This window comes from Leptonychotes weddellii, chromosome 3 (genome assembly GCF_054177405.1).
Source record: "Leptonychotes weddellii isolate Sample4059 chromosome 3, ASM5417740v2, whole genome shotgun sequence".
Classification (NCBI taxonomy): Eukaryota; Metazoa; Chordata; class Mammalia; order Carnivora; family Phocidae; genus Leptonychotes; species Leptonychotes weddellii.
This window is the reverse complement of record NC_138371.1, coordinates 94,499,313-94,513,612: the sequence shown is the minus strand read 5'-3', so window position 1 is coordinate 94,513,612 and position 14,300 is coordinate 94,499,313.

Here is a 14,300-nt window from a genome sequence, read left to right as displayed (position 1 = left end):
CAGCGGGAAGCCTGCTTCTCCCTCTCCCTCTGCTCCTCCACCCCTGCTCGCTCACTCTCTTTCTTTCTCCGTCTCAAATAAATAAATAAATAAATAACATCTTAAAAAAAAAATAGATGTATTTATTTATTTTAGAGAAAGGCAGAAGGGAGAGGGAGAGAGGGCACAGGCAGAATCCAGAGGTCTCTAGGAGGCTCCTGCTGGCCGCTGCTGGGGTCCAGGGCTCCCCCTAGAGCTGCAGACCTTTCCCTCCCATTTCCTTCGAGCCCAGGGCATGGGTCAGGGGCCGAGAAGCATGTTTGCTGAAGGTGTCCCCTGAGCTAGGTGCCATGGTGGCTTTTTGCAGATACCATCACACTTTTGAACATTAAGGAGAAAAGGGTCCCTCTTACAAGCGGTTGCTTTATAAGTAACACGTTATACATAACAGCCAGCTGGGGATGCTCATAGCTTATAGGAAGTGATGTCTACCGTGTTTACCCAAACATCCGTAATTCTCTATTTACCCAAACATCTGTAATTCTGAAAACCACTCTGCGAGGTGAATGCTATTATCACTCTTCTTACGTAGGAGAAAACGAGTATCTGAAAATGAGTACCTTGTTCAAAACTACAGTTAGAAATTGTGGAGCCCGGATTCAGACTCAGTTCTGGAAATCTTCAGTTGGGAGGCAGTTTCTTGTGCCAGGCCAATACACAGGACATCCTCAAGTGTGCTCGCGACATTCAGAGAGGATGCCCAGGCGTGGAAGACTAGGTGGCTTGCAATGGGGACGTGGTGGGGCTGGGACCAGAAGCCAACCAGCCTGGCTCCAGAACAATGCTTACCTAGTGCTCTTGACGTAAATGTCAGCACAGGGCTCTCAGTGATCGCGCGGATGAGTCTCAGACCTGACAGGGAATGGAAGAAACCAGAAAGAAGGCCCACGGCTTGACCTCGTAGCAGGATAAAGCAAGCACACCTAAGCAGTGTTTAGAGATGGGTAGGTGGTAACCGTACCTCTTACATCGAGAGGAAGGCGTGGAGGTGATGGCCCTGAATTCAGGCTGGTGGTTAGCGTCGGGGGACAGGGGAGGGTAGTGGGAGAGGATTCAAGTTTGGGGCTGGTTCTGAGGGACGGCCATGCTCCATTTCCTGCCCCAGGCGGTGACTTAATGAGTAGTGTTGCTTTGTGGTCAGTCACTGAGCTGTGTGTCGGTCTGCTTTGTGCCCTTTTCTGTGCACATATTACATTTCACAATAAAACAGCTTTAAACGAGAGAGTAAATGAATCATATCATTCTGCAAAAGAAGGACTCGCCCCACGAGAGCTGCCAGCTGAGGTGGGCAGCGTCCGTGGCTCTGGGGGAACTTCTGCCGTCTTGTCTTTTCTGCACCAGCTTTTCTTCCAGTGCCCTCCACAAACTGGTCTCGGGTCCACGTTCGCAGTGCTCGCTTGAACCGGAGATGTGGCGCTCTCCCCGCTGCAGGGACCCCGCCCAGGGGCAAGCCCATCGCCACCCCATACCCTGGCAAGCACTGCAGTGGTTCCCCATTGTTCTTCCCCATCGAAGCCCCGGCCACCCCTTGCCACCAGGGCTCTGCCTAGGGCCTGAGTCTGGAAGCCCAGCCTCAGGAACAAATGCTCAGCTGCCCACCTCGAGGCAATTCAGCCCACGCCGGGCCAGCTGGCGCCTGGAAGGACTCAGGCAGACCTGGCCCCGACTTTTCCTCTGGGCCTCGGCTTCCGAGTCCATAGAGTAAAGGTAATCACACCCACTTCCCACGGCTGGTTGCCTGGTTTCACTGTGACACCATCAGAAAAGTGCGTGGCGGCAGGCTTGCATGGAGGGGGCCCAACTGCGTGGCTTCCTTGCCCAGGACTGCCTTTCCTTGCTGCAGGCCTAGAAAGTGTCCAAAGCCCCACCCGACGGTGCCGCTCTCTGGCCGCAGGGAGGCCTCCTGACCTCCTCCAAACCCCAGCTCCCACAGCCCCTGGCTTGCCTCAGCAATGGGGCTTGATCCTGCCCTGTCCTCCCACTGCACGGAGGGCCCCTGGAGCCCGGGGACTTGTCTTATTCAGCTCCACATTCCAGGCGCTCCTGCACCAACCCGGGGCCTGGACACAGCAGGAGAATGACCCATGGGTCTCTCGATAATGAAGCCCTGAGACCCAGAAGCCCCAGCGAGTGAGGGCTCGGACCAGGGGTCCAGAGCAATGCCCCTGCTCGGTTCCATGCCTCTGGTTCGGCAGATTAGTCTGGATACCCCTCACTTCCGGCAGTTGTCATATTGCTGAGCTTGAATGGAATGCCGGTCCATCAAGTGCTGCTTTAAATGCACCAGCGAGACTCACCATTTAAGGGAAGCCTATGATGGGTTCGTTCTTCCGGAGAGTAAAAGATTCTTTTGTAACATAGCAAAGCCCACCTCCACGTCCAAAAGAAAAAAAAAAAACAACTCTTTTTCTCTTAGATGAATTCAGATGTTGGGATTTTGGAGGGTCTGGTTTCCCTGGGAAGCAGATTCTGGGACGGTGATTCGTATGTAGGACATTTACTAGGAATGTTCTTGAGGTCCACCCTGGAGAGGAGGGAGGGGAGAAGCTGGGCTGCATGTAGTCTCAGTGGGGGCCTCTGTGGGCCCGACGGGCAGCTCGAAGCTGGCCCGAACTTCAGAGTTGCCTCCACACGGGGGGCCAGTCAGTCACTTGAAGGACGGGTGGGACTGGCGTGACTTCGAAGGAGGTCATCCTCCTAGCAACAGTGGAGGGCACACCCCCACCCCTGCGCCTGCCCAGCAGCCTGAGGAGAAAGTCTTTATCCCTGAAAGGGAATCTGGGCACTCATCAGTACCCACCATACATACCCTGTCACATGAAACTTTTACGAGGAAAAATCAGGGAACTGCTGTTTCTCAAAAGGCCTTCTATGTGCTAGGCCCTGTGCTTCACTCTCTCAGAAAACTCTCACAATGGCTATATAAGGGGGGGTGTTTTTATACCCATTTTCCAGATGTGAAAATAGAGGAGGAAAAGGTGAGTTACCAGGAGACTGTCAGAACTTCACTCCCACCCTCCTGCCGCCCGGCTCCCTGCCCCTGCACTCTCCCTTCTTGCTCTGTGACCTCTGTAGGCCTGCAGCTTGTCCAGAGGCTGCATCCTGCCTCACCATGCACCTGCCTCCCCGCCTTGCCTGCCGGTGCTCAAGTGTGCTCCCGGCGAACGAGAAGCTGAGTCTGGGCTGAGACCCAGGGGTCCAGGGCCCAGCAAGAGGTCCAGTGCAGAGCCAAGGAAAGGCTGTTCCAGCCTGGGGTCAGATGGACAGAGCTAGGCTCCCCTGGAAACTGCCCCAGGCAAGGGCCAATGTGCAGACCTGGAGGTGGGGGGCAGGGCTGTTAGGACATCCATGCCACAGCCACTGGGCACTTACACGTGACAGAGCACGCTTGGCACTGGGCGCCCAGGCAAAGTGACGCATCATCCCTGGCTCAACGGGCTCCTGGACTAGTGGGAGATAATGATGGAAAACAGCCAACCAAAACAATCCCAAACACAGCAACAAATCCCCCGAAGATGAAATGGCTCTCGTCTGTCCAGAGGCTGTGTGTGCCAGGCACCAGGCTAGGCACCTGGAGTCCATATGGCTCATGCTCATTACTGACCCTGCAAAGCAGATGTCCTGAGGCCCACTTTTACAGAGGAGGTGACTAAGTTCTTTTTTTTTTCCTTAGATTTTATTTATTTGAGAGAGAGAGAGCACGAGCAGGGTAGAGGTGCAGAGGGAGAGGGAGAAGCAGGCTCCATGCTGAGCAGGGAGCCCGATGTGGGGCTCGATCCCAGGATCCTGGGATCATGACCTGAGCCGAAGGCAGACGCTTAACCGACTGAGCCACCCGAGCACCCCAGGAAGTGACTAAGTTCTAAGGGTCATTCGAGGCCACCACACATGGAGGGTCAGAATTGGAACACAGGTTTCTCTCACTTTCCTTTGTCCCAGCTTTGAACCCTAATCCCTGCATGATGATCCTCTGAAGGGACTTATGCCAATGCCGGGTAGGATGGGAGGCCTCAAGTCCACTAAGGAAGCACCATGCCTATAGCTGAGCTTGGCTATGACTTTGGGGAAGACCAGAGATCTTGTTTTTGGTGATGGGCCAGGGAAAGGGGCAGTGCCTGGGGGAAGAGGACAGTCCTGGTGGGGTGTGGGGTGGTAATGGGGCTATGCAGCTGAGATCCCCTTTGGCTTTAACCAAGGCCACTTCCCCTTCATGGGAGCTGGAATGTCAAATCACACTGGGGGCCGAAGGCCTGTGTGTCTTCCCTCCAGACAAGGGTGTGTGTGCCTTTAAAAGGAGGCAGGGGACTGGGGTGCTTGGGTGGCTCAGTTGGTTAAGCGTCTGACTCTTGATCTCAGCTCAGGTCTTGATCTCAGGGATGTGAGTTCAAGCCCCGTGTTAGGCTCCACGCTGGGTGTGGAGCCTACTTAAAAGAAAGGAAAAGAAAAGAGAAAAGAAAAGGAGGCAATGGAAGCTCGCTGGTGGCAGCTTGAGGAGCTACTGAGCTACTGAGTGCCCCATCTTCCACAGCTTCCTGGGGCCCACTAATCCATCATTTGCTCTCTGCCACTGGAGCATGCTGAGTCTTTCCCCAGTGACATCCTTTGTTGGACAATTCTCCTTTGACGCACTGTCCCTATCCTCCTTCTCCTACAAGGGCCACCCCAAGATCCTCTCTTTCATGATGTGGTCTTTGACAGCTCTGGTCTAGCTTCCCCATCTCTGAACTTTGTGCCCTGTCTTAGGATTTGCAAAGTCCTTCGATGGCAAGGAACGGAGAAGTGCTCAGTAGCTCCAGAAATTCGGGCAAAGGTGACTCTGCTTAGCAGGGTCACGTGATGGGCCTCCGGAGAGGGATGGGACATCGGTGCCGGGTGCCAGGTGCCATCCTGGGCCCAGGAAACACACCTGCTCCTGTCTTCACGCTGTGACGTTCCAGGAGGACTTGGAGCTAGGGGCAAGAAAAGTGTCAGAAAGGGGTCTGCCTGGTCTTCCCATGTCTTCTCTACACCCCAAATCTGACCACTTCCCCTCAGGCTAATGTTTCCACTAGGCACCATGGGCACTGTGCCGAGGGCCCACGAAAATGTTTTAATTTTAATTTCTTCTGAAATAAGCAGGAAAAAAATGAATATAATAATAATGAATGGGGCGCCTGGGTGGCTCAGTTGGTTGGGCGACTGTCTTCAGCTCAGGTCATGATCCTGGAGTCCCGGGATCGAGTCCCGCATCGGGCTCCCTGCTCAGCAGGGAGTCTGCTTCTTCCTCTGACCCTCTTCCCTCTCGTGCTCTCTCTCTCTCATTCTCTCTCTCTCAAATAAATAAATAAAATCTTTAAAAATAATAATAATAATGAATGTTTAACATATATTCATCTTTATACCAAGTAGTCACAAAATATGATTAAATTTTTTTGTAATAGAGGAAGGGGCCCATGAGAGTCATGATGAGTCACGATGTGGCCCTGACCAACAGCATCATCTTGCCCTGGGATGCCGCAGTCACCTCCTGACAGGTCTCCCTGCCCCTGCCCTCTACTATGGTCTGTCCGCTCGAAGCAGCCAGAAGAATCCTAAAACTGTAAGTCCGATCACTCAAGAGACTCATGGTCTCTCTAATGTCAGCATCCTCCCCCTTTACCTGTCCCAGCCTCACTGGCCTTCTTGGGCTCTTTCTGGAATGCTGTTTGGCCTCAGGGCCTTTGCACTTGCTGTTCCCAGCTGGGAAGATCTTCCTCCCAGTATCTGCACAGCTCCTCCCTATTTCCTTCAGGCCCCACAGGCAGGGCCCATGGGAATGGTGCCCCCTACGGGCCACCGAGCAGAGAGGGCTTTCCTATCACTTCATGAAGGAACATCCTCCTCCCCACTGCATCCCTCACTCTCTCTGTCCCCTGCTTCATCATACCAAAAAGGGCCAGATACATATAGACCCCTGCAGTTGTGTGGGGTTGACTGTCGCCAGCAGCAGGACGTGGGAGGGGGGAGGATCCATGAGCTTTGTTTCACTCACTGCTGTATTGCCTGTTCCCCAGACGGGCAGGTGCTCCAGGAAGAGCAAGGACTGAGTGACAGGGTGACAAGCCTGGGCCTCTCCAAGTGTCCCTGCCGCTCTGCCTCTCCACTGGTCAGCCTCCTGCATCATGCACCTGCTGTGATACCATCTTACAGAGCCCCTGATGGCCCTGCCTGACCTCCCACCTTCAGTTCCTGGCCCTCAGCTGCCTGGCCTTTCCTCTTGCTTGTTCCTTTCAACTTCCCTGGAGGGACATTGGGCTCTCGGAGAGCCTGGCCCCAGGCTCGTGGGAGTCAGCTACCAGTGGGTCAAGTAGCAGGGGAGGGGTGGCACGTCAGCTCAGGACAGTGGCCCGAGCCAGGGTGAGCACCAATGTGGCTCACACTCTCCTCTCTTTGCCCTGCATAAGCAGGAGCTCCTGAAGATGGCCACGTCCCATCCTACTCCAGGATTTTCAGGGCACTAAGCCTACTGCCAGGGGACACACAGATGTGAGTTAATCCCCGCCCCTGTTCCCCAGGCGCCCACTTGCTGAGGTGGGAAACAGACCATCCCAGTGAAGTGTGACAGGGAACACGAAGAGACAGTGGAGGTGCTGGGGCTCGCTGGGGCCAGGGAGGGGCCCAACACCCAGCCTCCATAGTTGGGGCTGTTTTCTGGAGATGAGGCTTAAGGTTAGTGCGTTTTTAACTTATTTTGGGAGTTTTTAAAGAAACAATTTTAAGCTTACAGAAAAGATGCAAAATTGGTACAAAGAATTTTCAATAGCCTTCACTCAGGTTCCTTAGATTTTTTTTTTTTTTTTTTTTGACAGAGAGAGACAGTGAGAGCAGGAACACAAGCAGGGGGAGTGGGAGAGGGAGAAGCAGGCTTCCCGCCGAGCAGGGAGCCCGATGTGGGACTCGATCCCAGGACCCTGGGATCATGACCTGAGCTGAAGGCAGACGCTTAACGACCGAGCTACCCAGGCGCCCCCACTCAGGTTCCTTAAAGTGTTATATTTTATCACATTTGCTTCTCTTCCCTCCCCCATCCCCCATATCTATCTACCACCTACCTATTATCTATCTATCTATCTATCTATCTATCTATCTATCTATCTATCATCTATCTATCATCTATCTATCTATCTATCTATCATCTATCATCTACCCATCTCGCTCAAAACATTTTTTCTAAAATGGTTCAGAGTAATACTGTTGCAGATACGATGTCCTTTTACCTCTAAATACTTCAGTATTTCCTAGAAGCAAGTGCATTTTTTAAAAGATTTTATTTATTTGTCAGAGAGAGAGCAAGCCCACGAGAAGGTGGAGGGGCAGGGGGAGAAGCAGACTCCCCACTGAGCAGGGAGCCTGACGCGGGGCTTGATCCCAAGACCCCTGGATCATGACCTGAGCTGAAGGCAGACACTTAACTGACTGAGCCACTCAGGCGCCCCGCAAGCGCATCTTTTGACATAACCACAGTACAAAGATGAGCATCTGGAATTTGCAGGGAGCAGCGTGGGCGGGGATGTGGAGCCCCGTGTGTGTGTAGAAGTCTGTGCAGCGCTTCTGTGCTGAGCCCCTCGGAGGGCTGGTCCGGGGACTAAGTTGAGGATAGGTTGAACTTGACCGGGAAAGCACTGGGGAGCCTGGCAGATTTGGGCTCCGGGAGGGCACACTTTAGCATGTCCCTCTGCCGCAGGAGGCCCGGGGCCTGGAGCTGATGATCCCAGTCACCCGAGGCCCTCAGTCCACGGGCGAGGGATCGGTTTGCCCTGTTAGTAAAAGGTTCAGTAAGAACAGAATGTTCTCTAGGAGCTCAAGGATCAGGGGAGTGGAAGGGCAGGGCAAGAAAGGGGGAAAGCGAGTGAAAGTGTGTGTCTGGCACAAGCTGGCCTGTTTTGTAACCGGGACAACATCTTCCAGTGAGTCATCACTCGGCTCCCACGGCCTTCCTTCCCTGTCGCCTCCCCTCCGCCTTCTCTGTTCTGCCCCCAGCACCGTCCCCTCTCAGCCTGCCATGTTCCCAGGCTGGGCCCAGGGACTTGGATGTGTTCAGAAGCAGGTTCGGATCCCAGCGTGGCCGGTGTGTGAGCCTGGGCAAGTTGCTCGACCTCTCTGGGCCTCAGTTTTATGTCTCGAGTGCAGGCATGGCAGCCCACACCTTGTAGCTCGTGGTGGCTGGGGTGAGTGTTCTGCACGAAGCGGGCTCCAGGGCAGGCCCGGCTCAGGCCCTGGTGGCCGTGCGGGTCTCTTCGAGGCCATGTGGGTCTCTTCGCCAACGTGCTCTTCTTCCCCAACTGTGAGGTGGGCTCCCGCTGGCTAGGGGGGAGCCCCAAGGGCAGGCCTGGGGCTGATTCACCTGGGCACCGGGCACAGAGTAGGGCTTGAACAGCTGCTTGTGGAAGCCAGGCAGGAGGTAAGCCCGGGAGGTAGTGCCTGGCAGGCAGCAGGCCCCCCACACGACACCTTTACACCATCCACAGTTATGCCCTCGGGCAGGGGCAGGTAGCCCGGTCCCGTGAGGCTGCCGTGCTGACGCAGATGGGCTCTCACAGCAGGCCAGGCCACCGCCAGCCTCCCCCACCCCGCAGTGTGTGCTCGCATCATGCGGAGAAGCCCCCTGCCCGCGGGGCTGAGGCTGAGGAGGGGGGTGGCAGGAGCCGTGGCCGGGGAACCGAGGTGCGGTGCGGCAGGAGCTCAAGGGCACGATGACAGAGGCCCTGGGCACCTGGTCGTGGGGGCCCCAGGCCGTGCCCCGCATGCGCACGCGGGGGGGAATGTGGGTGTGCTGTCAGGAAGGGCGGGGGGGTGGAGCCCTGGCTCCTGCCCTCCTGCAGGGCCCTTCCTCTGCCCCCCAGGGTAACCTGACACCAGCCACCCTCCTGCAGACATGCACATCACCTGCCTGTCTTGGCTGCTCTGGGAGGTTTGAAGGTGTTGCAAATTGCTCTATGATGTTCTGCAGCCAAACCATGTCCCTGGCCCGCAGCCCATCCCCCGGGGCTTGGCATCGGCCACACTGTCCCTGGAAGACAAGCTGCCTTTGAGGGTTTGGTGTTTTGAGGGCTTTGGTTGGGAGGGCTGGGTCATGGTGTCTCCACCGGGCTGGCAGCGGGGAGGGGCCTGCTTGGGGATCAAGCAGAATCAAGGTGGTCAGAGGACACAGCTCTGGCCCCAACCACTCAAAGATGCTTCCGGGATGAGCAGCGTGGGGGTGAAGGGCATGTGCTCTGGAGGCAGACAGCCTGGGGCTGCTTACTAGCCGTGTGACCTTGGGTGACTGACTGGGCCTCTCGGTGTCTCGGTTTTCTCATCTGCAAAATGGGGGCGGTAAGAGTCCTTGCCTCTGAGCAGTGTTGTGAAGGTTTCATGAGCTAATACAGATGCACTGTTAAGAGTTCACAACGAACACGTTGTGAAAGCTGTGCAAACGTGACATAGAAACACCCACGATCCTTTCCTAGGGGTGGGGTGAGGCCAGCCTTCCCTCACCTGACCCTCCCGCTGTCTATGACCCGGCCCCCTCTAACCTCTCCCCTCCCTTCGTGGCAGCCACTTGCACTTCCCTGAGCTCGAGGCGGGGGGGGGGGGGGGGGTGGCTCTGGTTACTGCAGGGAAGCTCCTCTGCCAGGAGCAAGTTTTCCCACACGGCGGCCACCCCCACCCTCCACTTCCCTCACCACTCAGCCCCAGCGTGCCCTCCCTCACCCCATACGGATCCCCAGAGTGCTACCTAATAAATGTCCTGCGTGCTGATCTCCGACCCAGAGTCTGCTTCCCAGAGCCCAGCCTGTAGCAGGTTCTTGTGGCAAACCCCAAAATCCTGGTTAGAGGGATTAGGGTGCTCCCCAGAGCATGGAAGGCCAGGCTTGGGGGCTACACAGCAGAAAACACTACCAGGCTACCCAGCATTCATGGGCAAATACTCCCTCACCACTGTGGCTGGGCCCCAGGCCGGACACCAGATCTCTGCCACGCTGTCCCCAGACTAGCAGGGTGCCTTCAGCACCTGCCGGAGGGGCTCAAGGAGGCTATGAAGGGTGGATTGACTCAGGACTGGAAGGGGGAGGATGCAGGGGTGGCTTGGATTAGGGAAAAAGACTTAAAGCCTCCTTTGCAAAAAAAGCCATGCCTTCTACACCTCACACCAGGGAGAGTCTCTTAGATCAGCTAACCACAGAACTCCTGAGGGCCGCCATCCCAGCCGATTCATTTCTGCTCCAGGGTCTGGCACTGGACTGAGGACTGAGGGGTACTCAGCAGTGGGCATCAAGTGGGTGAATGAATGAAGTGCGGTTATGTCTGTCCCCACTGGAATGTAAACCCCATGAGGGCAGGGCCAAGCCTGTGTGTTTGCTGCCCCATCCCAGCACCCAGCAGGGGATGGATACACTAGTTGGATGGGTGAGTGAATGGAGGAGTTCTCCAAACTGTCTTGTAGTTCACAGATGTCTTTAGTATTCCACAGTCAGTGTTTAAATGAGTGTGGGAAATGCTGCACGTGGGATCTTCCTGTCCAGGTGTCACCCCACACCAAAGCACGTTAAGGCTCTGAGAAGGTCTGCAGTGAAGAACCTCTTTCACTTTGTGTTATCAAACATTTGCCAAATTTATTCTCCCCCTATTGGCAACTCACCGACAATAGTGCTCCCTGGAGAACATTTTGGGAATTGCTGCTTTGATCTGAGAATCTGAACTAGAGGCCATCCTACCAGGGAAGTCAGACCTCTGCTTGGGGGAGAGTGGAGGGGAATCAGCTCCAGCACAGAGGGTGGGGGAGAGGCCACCCTGCAAGGAACTGGACTGCCCCTTGGGCTGAGGACGCCAGTCTGTGGGCAGAGGGTGCCAGCTGGGAGCTTCTGTGGGGCGCATTGAGGGCAAAGTGGCAATCTGCTGTGAGAGAGGCGTGGGGCAAGTTTTACCAGGCCCCCTTGACCACAGCGAGATGCCCCTCTGAGTTCTCTGAGCTCCAGCTCCCCAGGCTTCCCCCCCGCTGCCTGCTTCACAGCATCACCGGGGTGGGGGGCCAACGCTTCTCCACTGCACTTGCTGTGTCCCCAGTTAACAGTGTTTGTCCCTGCTGGAAGGAGCATAGCAGGAAGGAAGGAGAGGGACAAGGGTGCGCCTGGCCTTGGGCAGCTCTCTCGCTCCCTTGGGGTTGGCAGCAGGGATCAATGGTGGGCGCCCGGACTGAGGGACAGCTACTCCTGCATTGCCATGTCTCAGGTGGGCCTCGCTCCTGGGGGCAGAAGAGAAAGGGCTAAAGCCCCCGGCTTCTGACATCACGCTCAGGTGAGGACACGGGCTGTATGGGGATAGGCACCAGGGAGCTGGTCAGGGGAGTGTTTGCCCCGCTGGGTCTGTGCCCGTGGAGACGTTGATGGAAACGCTAGATCGTTGGTGCAGATGACACGCGGGGCCTTGAGTTCTGCCGGAGCACACATTCTACCCGGGGTGGCCCGTGAACGTGCGACTCACGGCCGTGGGCACACCTGCTGTCAGTGTCCCGAGGAGGGGCAGAGCTGGGAGGGGCTTGAGGAGGAGTTTGGGAAGGAGTGGAGCTATCCAGAAGGCTTCTTGGAGGAGGTAGGCCTGGGTGAGTAGAGAAGGGTGGGCCGACGTGCCCAGATGGAGCAGGAGCAGGGGCTTCGCGGACGGAGAGACCAAACATCAGGACGGGAAGCACCATTTCTTAGAGCGCCCCGGGACCAGCTCTGAGGAAGGGAGACTGCCTCGGCATGCGTCCCCAGAGCCGAGCAGGGTCCCTGCGCGGAAGAGACGTCTTGAGTGTCTGGGATCCTGAATGCCGTGCCCCTGGCGAAGCCTTAAAAACGCGGGAGCAGACCAGCTTGTGAGCCCTTAAATCTGAGGTTGACAGCAGAGGTCAGAGAGGAGAGCACTGTCCCTGGAAGAGGACACGCAGCTCCCAGACCAGCCAGCTGGGCTGCACCCTGCCCCAGAGTTATAGCCCATCTATGACGGCCACCGCTGGTTGTTTGCCCAGCCTCCGTGCTCCCCCACTTCTCCTTGCTTCCCTTTATGAAAACAAAATCACTCACTCGTCCCATCTCCCCTGCTGCTCAGAGTGTACATGTGACACGGATCTGGACAGCAGCAGATGGGTGAAAGTCCCTAGGGAAGGGCAAAGTTTTGCCGGGAAGGGATTTTTGGCTCCTTTGCCCTTCCTTATCTTTTCTGACTGGAATGTGGCTGTGAGGCTTGAGTGGCAGCAGCCATTTTGTCACCATGAGTCAATCAGCAGAAAGGGAAAAGCTCTCACAGTATTTGAAGCCAGGCGTATTCCTACCTGCCACAACATCTAAAGAAGAAATGTTTCGGGGACACCTGGGTGGCTCGGTTGTTAAGCGTCTGCCTTTGGCTCAGGTCATGGTCCCAGGGTCCTGGGATTGAGTCCCACATCGGGCTCCCTGCTCCATGGGAAGCCTGCTCTCCCTCTCCCACTCCCCCTGCTTGTGTTCCCTCTCTCACTGTCTCTCTCTGTCACATATATAAATAAAATCTTCAAAAAAAAAAAAAAAAGAAAAGAAATGTTTCTAGCACCGCCACTCAGAAAGGGAGTGTCACAGAGGCGAATGCCAGCAGTGCCTGGGCCATGCATCAGCCTGAGCGTACACACATGTGAGACTGTTCTGAGAGATGCAACTGGAGTGTCCCCAGATCAGATTTCCAAATCCTTGGACTGAGGGACGCTTACCCCGTGAGCTTGGAGACTACAGAAGATGTGCAATAGATGTTGAATGAAGGAAGGAATAAATCTCACCTTCCCAACAGGAGCTGGGTTCCTGAGGGCAAGGTCTCCCCGGGTGTCCAGTGCAGGGCCTGATCCAGAGGACAGGGTCCATTTGTTCTCTGCTGCTCCCAGACACCTCAACTGACCTCAGGTTCCGGGGGGCCCTCCGCTGAAGGCCGTGTCTCTCCCAGAGACCCGAGTCCCTGGCACAGGGCCCTGGGCTGTGGCGGGATGGGGGGGGGGAACAGGTGGGCTTTCCACAGCAGAGCCACTCTCCGAACCCGCTTCGCCTTTGCCAGAGTCTTTCTCTCAGAGGGTGTCTGAGTTCGACTGAGTTACTTGTCGCACAAGGGCTTCTGGAACTTTCCGTGCAGGTAAAGATTGAGGTCTGGGTTCCAGCCTGACCCAGTTAGGGTTCCGTCCAAGTTTGCATTAAGGCCAGATAAGCCTCCCAGATACGGGTAACGTTTATTTAGATTGAGGTTAATATGAGAGCGAGAGCTCAAGGGTCAGCCGCCAAGTTTGGGTCATGTTTTTGTCCATCTCAAGAGATGTGGAAGTTGGAGTCAGAGTTCGACGGGGCTCGAGTGCTCACCATGGAGCAGGCCTGGGGTCACCCTCTCTGAGCCCCTCCAACCCCCTCCCTGTACCCATTGTACCTGTTCAGGAGGGGGCTGATGGGCTCTTGGAGTTCGTCCCAGATGTGTCTAATCTGTTTGGTGATGGCGCCAACTTCCTGCGGGCAGGGCCCTGACCTTCTACTTCTGGGCTTTCTTCCTCCTTTGGGCACCCAGGAGGCTTGCAGTAAATGCTGACTGCATGAAAACAAGAAGTAAAGTCAACATCCCAAGGGCAAAGCTGTCACTCTGGTGGCAAATTTTCAATTCAGTTAATCTAATTATTTTCCACATTTTTATTGATTGTGGAGGATGTCAGGAAATTATGGATCTTTTGCTGCTTATTCATCCTGCATCTATCCATGTATCCATCTGTTCACCCAGTCATCCATCCATCCATCCCATAAACATTTTTTGAGGTCTATACTGTTCTGGAAATTTGCTGAGCCTACCAAGGATGAAGGAGACATTGAAATTGTTTTCAAAGAAGTCAGACAATAGATGGGATCAGAACAGCGAGCAGGTATGGGTATAAGAGGACAGCAAAGAGCCCAAGCTCTGTGGGGCCCCGAGGAAGAGACCCAGCCCAGCCTGGAGGCATCTAGGAAGGTTTCCTAAGGAAGAAGCTCCAGTCCTGAAAGAAGACTAGGGGATCCTCTGTCAAGGAAGAAAAGAGCATCCCAATGAGAAGAAACAAAATGTGCCAAGACCCATGGCCAGAGAGCATGGTACAGCCTTTGGGGAAGCCTACAGAGGGAGCACAGGGAAGGCAAGGCAGGGGAGGAGGCTAAGCTGTGGGAAGATGAGAGGTCTTGGAGACTTTATCCTGAAAGCCTAGGGAGCCATGGAAGGATTTTTTTTTTTTTAAAGATTTTATTTATTTATTTGAG